This window comes from Mangifera indica, chromosome 10 (genome assembly GCF_011075055.1).
Source record: "Mangifera indica cultivar Alphonso chromosome 10, CATAS_Mindica_2.1, whole genome shotgun sequence".
NCBI classification, from domain to species: Eukaryota; Viridiplantae; Streptophyta; class Magnoliopsida; order Sapindales; family Anacardiaceae; genus Mangifera; species Mangifera indica.
Window position 1 is genome coordinate 9,254,012 of NC_058146.1, and position 14,465 is coordinate 9,268,476.

Here is a 14,465-nt window from a genome sequence, read left to right on the forward strand (position 1 = left end):
TGTTGAAGAGAGCACTGAAATGTTGTATGTAGAATTTTTATATTTTTTAAAAGGTTTTGTGGAAGATTGATTATGTGATTAAGGATTGAACTTGCGTTTGATTAGCTATTAAGATGCCAATTGGAGAAAGAGTTTAGACCAACGTAAATTTTTGGACCTATGGCCACGTATGATTCAATTTATGGAACATGACTAGAAAAACAACTAAGTTATATTGAGAATTTCGAATAGAAGAGGAAGACTTACAAGTTATGTGTGTCTATTGGTCGGCCAATCATGTCACTCATATGGAGATTGGACTTGATCATGGATACATAGGAAAATAACACAATAATAAATAAGAGATTAAATGGAGCTAGTGTTATCGAGTAAGTGTGGAGTGCTGCGAGCCTAACGCTTTATTTTTTATTTTTTTGTTTTATTCGGGTTGAAGTGACTAAGTTATTCTTGACATATGCATAGTATTTAGTTTCCAAGTGTAAGTTACTTGTGAGGTCGCACGATACATTTATAAGTATGAAATGTACTATTGTATGGGGTGGCTAAGCATTTGGTTCGGGTCTTTTGTCATGTGTGAGTGTGAAATATTGGATACAAGTCCAACCATGATGGGTTGACTCGATCCGATTTTCTTAACTACCAAATGGCAGTTATTGGAGGTTAATGATTGACAGTTGAACTTTTATTTAAAGTCCTAACTGCGTTCCTAAAATAAGATACGTTATTTTTATCAGAAAAATTGGATTCCCTCCTCTCTTCTGCTAACACAAAAAATGCACAGTAAACTTGTCTCTCAAAATGGAAATCAGTACGTAGGCAAATAATATCGTGAAAATAGACTAACATCAACACCTTGTGTATTATTCGAAGAAGCTTCATCGAAAATTACTTCGGATACACAAATCCTTATTTACAGAATTCATATAATTTGATCTTGGTATGTTTAATTATTTCCAATACTATCCATAGTTAAATCAAAAGGTTTTTCATTGAACTCCACTGTTATATTTTGTTGACGTAATTTGGTTTGTGTCTAATCGTCTATGTATACTTAAACTTCAGTAGATTCGAGAACTAAACTTGATCGCCTCTCATCCAATATATTGCTCCCTTGACTAAGCGTTTGTTCCACTATGATAGTTAATGCTAGTGCTACTAGGAGTTGTTTAGCAATAGTTGCCAATGTTGAAAAAGTTTATGTATGTCGACTCCACCATTCTAAAACTGGAAAGCCTTTACTTATATTATTGTCACCAAACTCAAAAGTAGTGGTTAGATAAATATCAAGCTCCGATATGAAGTCTGATGTTCCTCTTGGTCTTTTTCCCATTTGCATCATAATATGATCACCATAACTAATATTTTTGGTTGATGATAAGACAATAGGTGATAGAGAGGAAGAAGAACTACCTTGGTTACCATAAACTAATGAATATTCAACATAAATTTTTTTAATTAAATTCATTATAATAGTTATAGTTTATAAAATATTAACTTTACAATCTAATTGTATGCATTCATAATATAATGTTAAATAATCTGTAACACTATCTAATTTAAACTTAGGATCAAAAAAACAAGTAACAAGATAAATTTCTGGAATTTCTTTATAATAAGTTAATTATTTTGTTTTCATTAAAAAAATAGTTTCTTTTAAAATAACATATTGGTCAACTTCTTATAAAGCCACAGTAATATTAAACTCTTTATTTAAAAATTAATGAGAAGTGAGATAATAAACCTTCCTTAAAGTTTAAGTTGCATTATTAAAATTTCTTAGTATGTTTAAAATTGTCTTACAAATATCCCAATGTTAGAAATATAATGTAACTTGTGACACATTTTGTGAAATAAATATACACTAATTCTCTATAATCAAAAGACTCGTTGAGTAATTCATATATTGAATTTCAACAAGTTAGTATATCTTTAGAAAATCTCTTTGGTCTTTTATTATGTAGTTTACAAAATTTATCCAATTCTTTCATAGTTTAGAGATGTGTCCATAAAAATAAAATTGTTGTTTTTATTGAACTAATATAATTATTAAGACATTTTAAACCATTTTGTACACATAAATTTTATACATGATATACACATTTAATATGAAAAAATCTACCACTTAAATTGGGCTTGTAAATTTTTGTTAAATTAATAAATACGGTTGTATTTGCAGTTTCATTATCAAATAAAATTGAAAAAATTTTAAAAACTAATCTATATTTTTATGATATTCCTTTAATTACTGTATAAATATTATCGGTTGTATGTCAGTCGTCAAACACCCTAAATGCTAAAACTTTTTTTTATAATTGAAATTTATCATCATCTAATGACAAGTTATACCCATATAAGAGTGAATTTGTCAATAGTCACTCTCAATATCACTACATATAAATACACGTCCATCAAAATTTGAAAATAATTAAATCAATTTTTTTTTATTTTTTATATAAACTTAATAATGACATTTTTAATGTGTTTTTTGAAATAGTTTTATGTGCAGAATTTAATGTAGTTTTAAAATAATTATTAAAACCTAAATTTTCATCAAAACTAAACATTAAGTGATCTATTGCTATCTTTTTTGCAAATTCTTCTTAACTTTTATTATCACTATAAATAAATAAAGACTTATGTGGAGAATTATACCCGGTTATTTGTGTTTGACCTATATTTTATTCAATTTTTTCTAGATTTTTAGACTCCAAGTGCCTCTTGAACGTTTCATATCCATCTCCGTACTTGAATTTATAAATTTATTTACAATAATTACAAACAACTTCAAAATTATCATCTTCTTTTTGTATTTTCTTGAAATGAATCTTGAAAATATCAGAAGTAAGAATTTTTTGAGATTGTTGTTCCATCTCCACTTGTTATTGATATTGTTGTTGTTGCTCCACCTCTACATATTGACTTCTACTTTTTTGGGTTGAAAAATCTTCTATAAATTGATCTTTATTCACATTTGATATATATATTTCAAGTAAGGAGTTAACAAAATAATTGAATTAATTTACTCACTACTTGCTATTTTTGATAATAAATTATCTAAATAAATTATATGATTAATTATAAAAGTTAATGAAAAAGTAATAATAAATAATAAATAAAACTAATTATAGGAATAAATTCTACAATAAATTATGAATTGTATAATATAAATAAAAATTGGAATTAATAAAAAAATAAAAAAAGAATTTAATTGAACTTGAGAGAATTTAATTGAAAGATAGAGAGAGTATTAAGAATTGAAAGAATGAGAAATGAGAATAAATGAGAGAGTTTGAAAGACTGAGTGAGAGAGTTGAGAAATTGAATGAATATATATAGGAAAAATTTAAAAAAAAAATTCAAAAAGGGGGTGGAAACGGATTTTTGAAATATTGCTTTGCAAAATTTCTGAAATATGCAGGAACCATTGGTGCCCTTTTTAAAATTAAAAAAATAAAAAAAATTCCAAAAAAATTTAAAAGTTCTGGTTCATAAGATTTAAACTGCCGGTTTAACTATTAGTTCATGAACCGGATATGAACTAATGGTTCTATGGTTCAAAATTAAATAAACCAAAACCGAACTGTCAAAATCCGGTTTCGATTCTAGTTCAAGCTAGTTATGATTTTACCGATTTTGATTTTATCCGGATCGATTTCGATCCGATTTATGGGTCAAACCAGCACATGACTAGCTCTAGTCCATTGTGTCACAGGGTGTATCGTGGAATAGGTAGACTTGAATAAAATAAGTTTAAATACCTCTAGATTTGTGTTTGATTTAAATAAAAAATAATTTAATTTGAAATTATCTCAAGTTTATTAAACTAATATTAAAAATAATTGGGTTTGATTCAAATAAAAATTATTCAATTTGAATTTAATTTAAATTTATAATTCAAATCATGACATAGATATGTAACTTAGATTCATTATTCGAATTCATAACTATTAATAAAATGATATCATTTAATAATTACTTAGTATAATTTAAATTGGATCATGAGTCATATTCGAACCAAATTAGTCATTTATTTTATCCAATGTGAGAGGTAAACTGAGTCAAACTCTCTCTAATTTTAGTTTAGCATAGTTTCAAAATAAATCAAATTTTATAATTTAAACTCGATTCACTAAATGAAATCAAACTAAATCAAATCAAATCAACTCAGTTCAGTTTGAGTCAAATCCTGGTGTAAAAGCAGATTGTCAGTCTATTGTACAAACAAGGTTTAGTGGCACTCTAGGTTGTGCTTTCGTGAGATTTGTGGCGGGTTGGCTCACGTGATGTACTTTCTAGTTAGCTCACTAAATAATTTCTTAAATTTATTTTTAAAATAAACAAGGATAATAAATCTGAAATTTTATTAAAAAATTTTACTTTTAACAAAGAAAAATCATGGTTACATAATTAAAAAATTAAGTTAATACAATAAAAAAATCATATATGAAAAAATAAACTCATATGTATTATAAATTTACAATTTATAAGTATCATACAAGTTTAGTTTCTTTTATATTTAATTTATTTTTAAATCTTTTAATATATTTACAACAACACGGTTTTATACTTTGAAATCGGTCATCACTCAATCAATTTTTCATATACATAATATTTACAATAACATTTTGATGCAAACTTAATCTTCTATAATTCAAGACACATCCATATGTATTAAAAGTTGATTTTGATATTACAATATATATCAGAAACATTAATAAATCACGTATTATGATAAAAAACACAAGATAAGTAGTTTTGATAATGATAGATCACAATTGTAGTTTACTTTTAAATAAACATGATGCACTTATATGTGATTATGACGTATTTGTATGTTTTCATATTTTACTTCGTAAACTGAATATATATAGTAAAAAAATTTTAATATCTTCCTCTAAAGATTTAAACATTTAGTACAGTCGGTGCAATTAACAATAAATATGTTTTTTAATTATTTTTAAAATTTTCCGTCCATTGGTTTTACAATAGGTCCAAGAAAATTCTTGTGACATTTATATTCTTTAAAAATAAATTTAATATTGATCAATAAAACCAAAATATTTATATTCATTACACAAGATAAAACCAAGTGAAAGATAGGATAATGAATTTTAAAATATTGATTAATAAATTTTATTTAAAGGTTTTAACGAATTCATTAAAGTAGACTCCAATTTGTTAAACATGTTCTATCAAAAATATACAAGATCATTGGATTGTGTCTTAAAATATTGAGTAATTATATTTTCTCAACCTCACAAGATTTCAACATTAAATATGTTAAGTTCCAATAAGTTTTAACATCAATTTTTTATTTTTTCTCATTTTTAATCTTATTTGTTTACCAATAAAATTATGTATATATATTTTTATATATAATTTTGATACGCAGATAATATATTATTATATAATTAAATGATTTTAAATTAAGAATAAAATAATATTAAATTACATGATAACATATCATCTATATATTTAAATTATATATTAAAAATATATACACATAACATTACTCATAATTTTATTATTTGATTTAGCACTATAAAAAATTATAAAAAAAATACTTTATTTATTTCATATTCATTAATGTTGTCAACTAATGTTCTATAAATGGTAGTGCCCATATGTGAATGTTCTAAAACTTGAAATATAATAGTTTTTTTTTTTCGGTAATTGTTAATCAAAATTAATATAAGGGAAATTAATTAATTAGCCCAAACTTGATGGTCAAAAACGAATTTACCCAAGCTTTTATAATTTAAATGAAAATGCCCTATTTCCTTATGAAGACAAAGCTGCCCTCTTAGAAAAAAAACGAAGAAAACAACATGATTTCTTTCCCCAGCCACACGAAAAATCTTATTTGGGTGCATGAATTTGCGTACCCACCGGCTGATTTTCTTAAGCGAATTTGGCAAATTTTTGGACGACCAAAATGGATAAAAAGGTTAGTAAAACAATTTTTGTCATGTTTTTATGCATTTTAGTGTAAGATTTAGCCGATTGAATGCGGTATTTTGGTGTTTAGACTTAGGGAATCGATTTGAAATATTTGATGAAATGGCTTGATTTATTGGTATTTTGGTTTAATTTTCTTAGGGCTTTTGTGTTAGATTAGGTGTAGAGTTAATTATTGATGAAATGAGATTGGAAAAACGAAGTCTAGAAGGTGAAATCTCATCACACAAATTCAACTGTCATCGTGCAAAGTTTTTGTTCATTACACGAATTCGTGTGGTGAGATTTCTTGGAGACGAGGAGGTATTATGTATTTTTCAAACTTTTTGGACCACATGAATTCGTGTGGTGAAGGGCCAAAGTACGAGTTTTTAAACAGTGACACATGGGTACAACTTGTGATTGGGTAAAAGTGTAAATTTGTAAAATATGTTGCACACGAATTCATGTTCTCTTCGCAAGGTACACCACACCATCATATTGGCCACAACTCAAAACCTTGAATCATTAAGATGTAATGGGATGGATCTCCAAGTTCAAAGACTTTCACACACGTTTAGCAATATTCTCCTCTGCCCAAGGCGTTATTGAGTTGGTGCAAGCATTTGTAATTGATATAAATATCAACACATATGGTAAGCAAGTAATAATTAAGTATAAGTACACATAAACACATTGATAACATGTCATATTATTGAATATGTACTTACATGCATGATTTCTTCTTTCATAAAACCATTGTTGTAATGTACCTCTGATAAACTTAACAAGCATAATAATGGACAAACTCCGAGCATGTCTAACAAGTACATTGAATGACTCGATGATATTGGTAGTCATTATATTGTATCTATGGCTTGGGAAATATGTCTTTATCCATCGATCATAGCCCACCTCACACAAGTACGTTGTTGTATTAGGGCGTATACGGGATAAAAACTTCATTATCTCTCAAAATTTATACTATGTATATGTCTTAGATATTTTCCAATACATCCATACGACTTTTTGTACTTGGATTGCATGTAACAGTGAAGGTGATGACAACAACATCTATGGTATATATCTGGGAAGACGTCATCCATTGTTGAGAAAATATTGACATGTCGATATGAAATTATTACCAAATGAGGTAATAATTAAGTATAAGTACACATAAACACATTGATAACATGTTATATTATTGAATATGTACTTACATGCATGATTTCTTCTTTCATAAAACCATTGTTGTAATGTACCTCTGATAAACTTAACAAGCATAGTAATGGACAAACTCCGAGCATGTCTAACAAGTACATTGAATGACTCGATGATATTGGTAGTCATTATATTGTATCTATGGCCTGAGAAATATGTCTTTATCCATCGATCATAGCCCACCTCACACAAGTACGTTGTTGTATTAGGGCGTATACGGGATAAAAACTTCATTATCTCTCAGAATTTATACTATGTATATGTTTTAGCTATTTTCCAATACATTCATACGACTTTTTGTACTTGGATTGCATGTAACAGTGAAGGTGATGACAGCAACATCTATGGTATATATCTGGGAAGACGTCATCCATTGTTGAGAAAATATTGACATGTCGATATGAAATTATTACCAAATGAGGTATCTCACCAAAAGAATCCTTCAACTTTGTTAAAAACCAACACCACTTGTCATAATTCTCCCTAGGGCCAATGCCAAAAGCTAATGGGTATACATGAATATTATCATCCAATGCAACAATGATAAATAATTAGCTAAGATATTTATCCTTTAAAAAGACAATGTCAATACAAATTACTGGGCGAATATGTTGTTGGAATGCATGAATACTATAACCTAATGTCATGTAAAAGTACTTAAATCATTTTTGCTCATTCGTTAGTATATGCATCATGGTCCCTATATTACAAAGCATTAGATTTAACAATATTCCAACAACAATATAAAAGACTCTTTTGGTGTGCCCCTCAATGCTTGAAATGTCTAATTTCTTGCCCGTCATGCTTGTGCATATGATATATCAATATTATATTGGTTGGTGATGTCCATAATAATCTCCCTAGGCTGATACAGTCTATCAACCAATGTAAATTTTGTCTTCAAAATTTGGCCTAATGCTCGGACCCCAACTTGCCTATGATGTGACAATATCTTATCTCTTGGACATGTGTGTTGGCTATCGAAACGACATAGTTCGAAGTTGTCACTGTCTCTTACCTTGTTTGCCCATGCACACCAATTACATTGCTCATTATGACATTTAACCTCCTATCTGATTGTGTTTGACTTAAGTACCTTAAACTAATATCCTTTCTCAATAGCATCTCGGATTACCACATCAATGACATGTTGTTTACTCATGAATAATGTATCAAATTTTGAAGAATCACTATCTTTTTACATTCTTTGACTTGTGGATGTGGATGTGGAAGGCTGATCAGAAAATTTGGATAACTAATGAAATATGTCAATACGAATATTCCTGACATCAAGATTTACATACGAGAAACTATTTTAATTAACATGTGTTTTCTCTTCAAACTCCAGTTCTTTAATAGAAATATTATACATAACCTTCCCATCAAATTCTCTCTAATCTAGAAATTTCTTTTCGTTGCCACGAACAAATTCTTTTGTACTATACAATATATCAACATTTAAATATGCAAAGTCTTCCTCTGAAAATTCTTGTTTTGAATTTTAACATTTTGAACCCTTCATGAACCAATCTCATGATCTTCTGGATAACTACTCGGCTCACTTGCATGTAAACCCTTATCTGCTTATTGAACCTTATACCTATCATCATTAAGTGTAGTTTTTACAAAAACTGAAACACATTCTTTAAAGAGGTTAGATAGACTATTTAGAACCTCAACACCTTTATCATTTGAAATTTTAATAAGAATGTCATTATCAAGATAACTTGGTCTCATGTTTATCTGAATGTTGTTTACCCTTTCATCTATGTTACACTTTTCGATCACCATTTGAATTAATCCCTCGAATGTCGTGTTCTCTGAAATTTTAATCAATTTTCTATTACATTCAACATATTTTATTACGTTGTCAACTATTTTTATCTATTCCCCCTAGTAAGCATATCCTATCATTTAGATCAATTTTACAACGACTAATATTGATAACCAAATTTATTTAAAAATAACACAAGAAAGTGTATAAATATAATCAACATAAATAACATAATCGAAAAAACTATTTAAAGATTTTGGTTAAATTATTTTAAGAAATTCGAGTTTCATGATTTTATTTCTATTGTACGATTACACCTATTCTATAATTTTACTACATATTATAATTGTTAATATATTCTGAATAATTTGATATTAATTTTATAAAATATCACTTTACCTCTATATTGTCAAATTTTATTTTACCTCTAAATATTATCTAATATCTCTAACACATTTTATTGTAAAATATCATTTCACTATTTACTATTATAATCACAAAATACCCCCTATATTTTTCTATCATTTAATTTTAGACATAATTCTAAGTTATTATATAAGACATCGCATATAATTGTATTATCAATAAAAGTAATAACAATTAGAGTTATAGTACATATAATTATATCGATATCTCGAATTTTTTTTCTTTCACTCGAAATCACAATTGCGAATTTTTTTCCTCTCTCCTAAAATCTCTTTCTGATAATAAGTAAAATGATATATGTTAATTTCTCCTAAAATATGGGTAAATGAATTAATTTCTCTTAATATAGTGAGTTGTTGCACAAATACATCCTAAATTTGGTTATTAGATGTCCATAAAAAATAACTTCATAATATTCATATTATTAACTAAGTTCATTTATAATTTTTATTTTAATTAGTCCATAATTTAATGGTTCTTAGGAATTCTTTTAAATGTAGATTGAACATTATACGATCATCATCAAATGAAAAAAGTTGTTTAGTTGTGACAATATATTTAACCATATAGTCTTTCATAATTTGTTAATTATACGTGAAGTTAGATATTTCCTTATTTCATAAGTGGATAAATTAGTAGAATATGATTCATATATTAATTTTGGACTCTATGAACCAAAATTGAGATTAATTTTATAACTGTTGTGACATTTTTTTTACAATGTTCATTGATGTCCCTATGGAGATACCCAATGCCACCAGAATTCACGCATGTTAAACAAATATTACAATGTTTGCATAATATACATCGAACCATTTTATCAATAATATTTTTGTTTGTTTGACTAAACTGCTCTCACACTATAAATTTTTGTTTTCTCTTTTTTGATGGTGCCGGTTGCAATTGTAGTTATTAATCGAAGTATTATCTTTCCTTAATATCAAAATAATTAAAATGATTAAATTTACTTAAATAGAATCTATTCTACTATGAACGGGGAAAAAAACATAATTGATAAAATATTAAAATAAAATCATTCAAGAAATTGAGAAATATTTGAATTAGAACCCATTTTTCTATGAATCAAGAAAATAAATAATTGATAAAATATTGATAACAAAATCATTAAAGAAATTGAGTGAGCTTGACTTGTAGTGGAAGGTTGTCCCAAGGGTGCCAACTGAAGAAGATGCAGAAAGACCTGAAAGAGATCCGTAGGGAAAGATGAACTAAGAGCTTAAGGGAAAGTCTGTGAATAAGAGTTAAATGATCATGTAAAAAAATTGAATAAATTTAGGGTGGTATTTAGAAAAAAATTTTGAAAAAAAAAAAGTCAAATAGTAGCAGGAAACCAAGACAACTTGACCAATTGAGTGGCTATTGAACAACAATTACTCCAACAATTTAGAAAACAAATCAATTTTTTTTTAATTTTTAAAATTTACAAGTCATATTGAATCGACTCATGGACCTTCTCACAAATCTTGACATAACCCTAAACAAGTAAGCCTTGACAGGCTCCGCAAATTTAGGGCATACAAGCATGTTGCTTGTGAAAAACTGCTAGATAACTTGACAATGCCGAAGTCACCGTTGAAATAGAAAGTAATGGAAAATTTGTCAGAACAGACAAAGAAAAATAGAAAAGAGAAAATTTTAACTGTTGAATTATTCTTCTATTTTTTCCTGACGAAGAAACAATGACTATGAAGTTCATGAAAGCAAGAATGAGACATTGTCAAGGGAAAAGATGATAGTGCATTGCATCTATCATTTTCACCAAAATAAAAAACATAGTTTTAAAAACCGGTTCAAGTTGATTGGTATGACTGTCATTCATCGGAAAAAAAACGACTACAATTTATTAGAAAATCATTTTTAGAGTCATATCGAATTTATCTAAATTGTTAGAATGGTTGATTATGTAAAAACTTAATCAATTTATTTTAAAAGAATATTTGTTATCGGGATTTGAGATCAAGTCTTCAACCATCAATTTAGAATATGTATACCATTAAACTAACTTTATTTTTAAATTAAAATAATTCAGATTATATATTTATTTATTGATAAACAAAATTATTTTAAATATTATTTTTAAATAGTTAACTGATTTGATTATTGAGTACAAATATCTAATTGTCGTTTAGGTTGGACCACTTGCTTCATTGGGCCAATATCCAATTCGATTATGAAAACATTGATTACAACTACACAATCGGACTACCCCTTTTATCAAATTTATATCTCATCTAATTCCGAGAACATTGTGTGTAACCCCACCCCACGGTGACAGTGGATAGTTTTTGGTGATAATGAAGTTGGCAACAGGGTAAGTTTTGTTGGCAAAAAAAAGGAAATTTTATTTCATCAAAATTTTGATGGTTGTGTTGCTAATCTTTTATTTTCATTTTTCATATGTATTATCTTTTTAATATTAAAAATTTTATCTTTAAGATATTTTAAATTCAATGGGATTAGAAAGGGAAAAGGACAATTTTCCACCCAAATTTTAGACTAATCTCAAAAGTATACCCATATCTGATGAAAAACCTAAATACTCATCCAAAGTTTAATATGTTAGGACATACCCATATATTTACTGTTAGGATTAAGGGGTAAATTCATCATTTTATCAATAATATTAAAATAATTAAAATTTTATCTCATTTTCCCCCTTTAATTTGAAAAAGTAACATTTTTCCCCTGAATTAAGTTTTAAAAAATTCACTTTTTCGCCTTAAAATTCAGCCACTTTCTTTGGTGACGGCTAACTAACAACAGAGGAGTTTTTGTCCAGAGGTCGACCTCTGGATGACGATCATCATCCAGATCTAGAAGACGAGTATCATCCATTTTGGATGACAAGTGTCGTCTAGAGAATGGACGACGCTCCGTCGTCTAGTGAAAATCGATGAACATCATCTAGATTTGGACGATGCTCGTCACTCCCCCTCTAGCCACATCATCGCTAGTGGTCAGAGGGAGAGTGAAAAAAAATTAGGGACTTAGGGGGTGAAAGTCACTTTTCAAAGTTCAAGTATAGGGGTAAAAGTTAATTTTTAAAATCGAAGGGAGAAAATGCGATAAAATTATATAACTTGAATATAAATAGTAAAGTGATGGTTTTACCCTTATATTTAACAGAAAACTTAATGACTGTTTAGAGATTGGTGGGTGTTTAGGCTTTTCATTAAGTGTTGGTATGCTTTTAATATTAGACTAAAACTTGGGTGGAAAATAATCCTTTTCCCAATTAGAAAGTATTAAAAAATTAGGTTTGAAGGAGAAAAGACATGCAGAAATGTTGTTAATCAAAAGATGATGCTAAATAAAAAGTCTGAAACATGTGTAATGGTGGCTAGGGTTGCTTCCTCACCTGATTGACGTTACAGGAGCATCACCATGGTGAGAGATCAATCGATCTTCATTCAAAGTATTCCTAAAAGTCTTGATCTCATCTCATCATGCTCAAAAAGTGTTTCTAACAAGTTGATTGATCAATTAGAAAGATTTTTCAGAGGATTATATCATTGATTTCTTCTAATGATTCTTGTAGTTTTAGGTGGTGGGTAGTGATTATGTGGATGGTAGTAGTGGTGGTGATAGTATAGTTGTGGATTGGTGGTGGTGGTGATAGTATGATGGTGGGTTGGTGGTGGTGACAACAAGTGGTGGTGGGTAGTGGTTAGTGATGATAGGGGCTGTGAAAAGGTAATTTAAATTAAAGGTATTTTAGTTTTAATAATTATTTGAGCAAGAATAAATTAATCGCAATTGGGTCTTAGGGTTGTTTGTTATTTTAAGGCCAAAAGACTATTTCCCACACAAAGGTTGATGCAAAACTAACTTCTCATCTACTAATTTTCAAAAATTTAAATATCCACCTATCTAATAATTTTAACTGCTACAATCAAGGATAAAATCTTCATTAAGAGATTTCATTTAAAAAAAATTAATTTCTTTTTTACACTTGAGTATTTAAAAACTAACTATATTCCTCATAACTTAATTTTAAAAAATTACTTTTTCACCCCCATTATATAAAGTTTTTAGGTTTTATATTTTAGAATTATTGTTACCCCCTCAAAGTTTAAAACATTACACTTACACCTCTAAAACTTTATTCTATCTTTTTGGTGACCGCTCTTCTCGACTATTTGCTCTGGTGGCAACTCCCCTCCATCCTCGATGGCTTCCCGGTGTGGAAACCACCTTGCACAAATCCACGCGTTGGTCAACACAGATCGATTGGACGACGTTACATGAATTTTGGTTGAATTTTCAGTGGTTCCCATATCGAAAAACCATTGGGGATGGAGGGGAGATGCACCAAAGTGAATCACTAGGAAGAATAACCATCAGAAAGATGGAATGAAGTTTTGGGGGTATAAGTGTAATTTTCAAACTTTGAAGGGTAGCTAAAATCTAAAATATAAACCTTAGAAACCCTATATAATTGAGTGAAAAAGTAACTGTTTAAAATTAAATTAAAGGGGAAGTGACTAGTTTTCAAAACTAAGGCGTAAAAAAGAAATAAATTTTTTTATTTAAATAAAAATCTCTAAATGATGATTTCACTCTGACTATAATAACCAAAATTAACAAATAAATAAGCATTTAAATTTTCAAAAGTTAGCTAGTGGAAAATTAGGTTTGCATCAAACCTTTGGATGGAAAATAGTCTTTTGGCCTTATTTTAATTGAATATGGGAGTGTTTTTGTAACAAAATTTTAATTATCATGGTAATATTTTAATAGTTAAGGGAAATATTAATAATAAAAAAATTATTATATTCTTTCAATATAATATATTTTAATAGTATATTTTGCAAACCTCGGTGATTATTTTATAATGACTTGATATATTCCTAGTGTCAAGGAAAAAGTGGTGTTAAGTTACTATAGAGACATCAATTATGTCGAGCTAAATAAAGACTTACTCTGAAGCTCGAAAATAAGGCTTGGCTTGAAAAGGTCTGGCCCAGTACTGTAGCTATTGGACTCGACCTATGGGCCTTCTGAATCAAACTGTAAACTTAGGTATTAGGCAATAGGTTAGCACGACCTAGTCCAATTCTATTCAAATATTAAAAATATAAAAAAA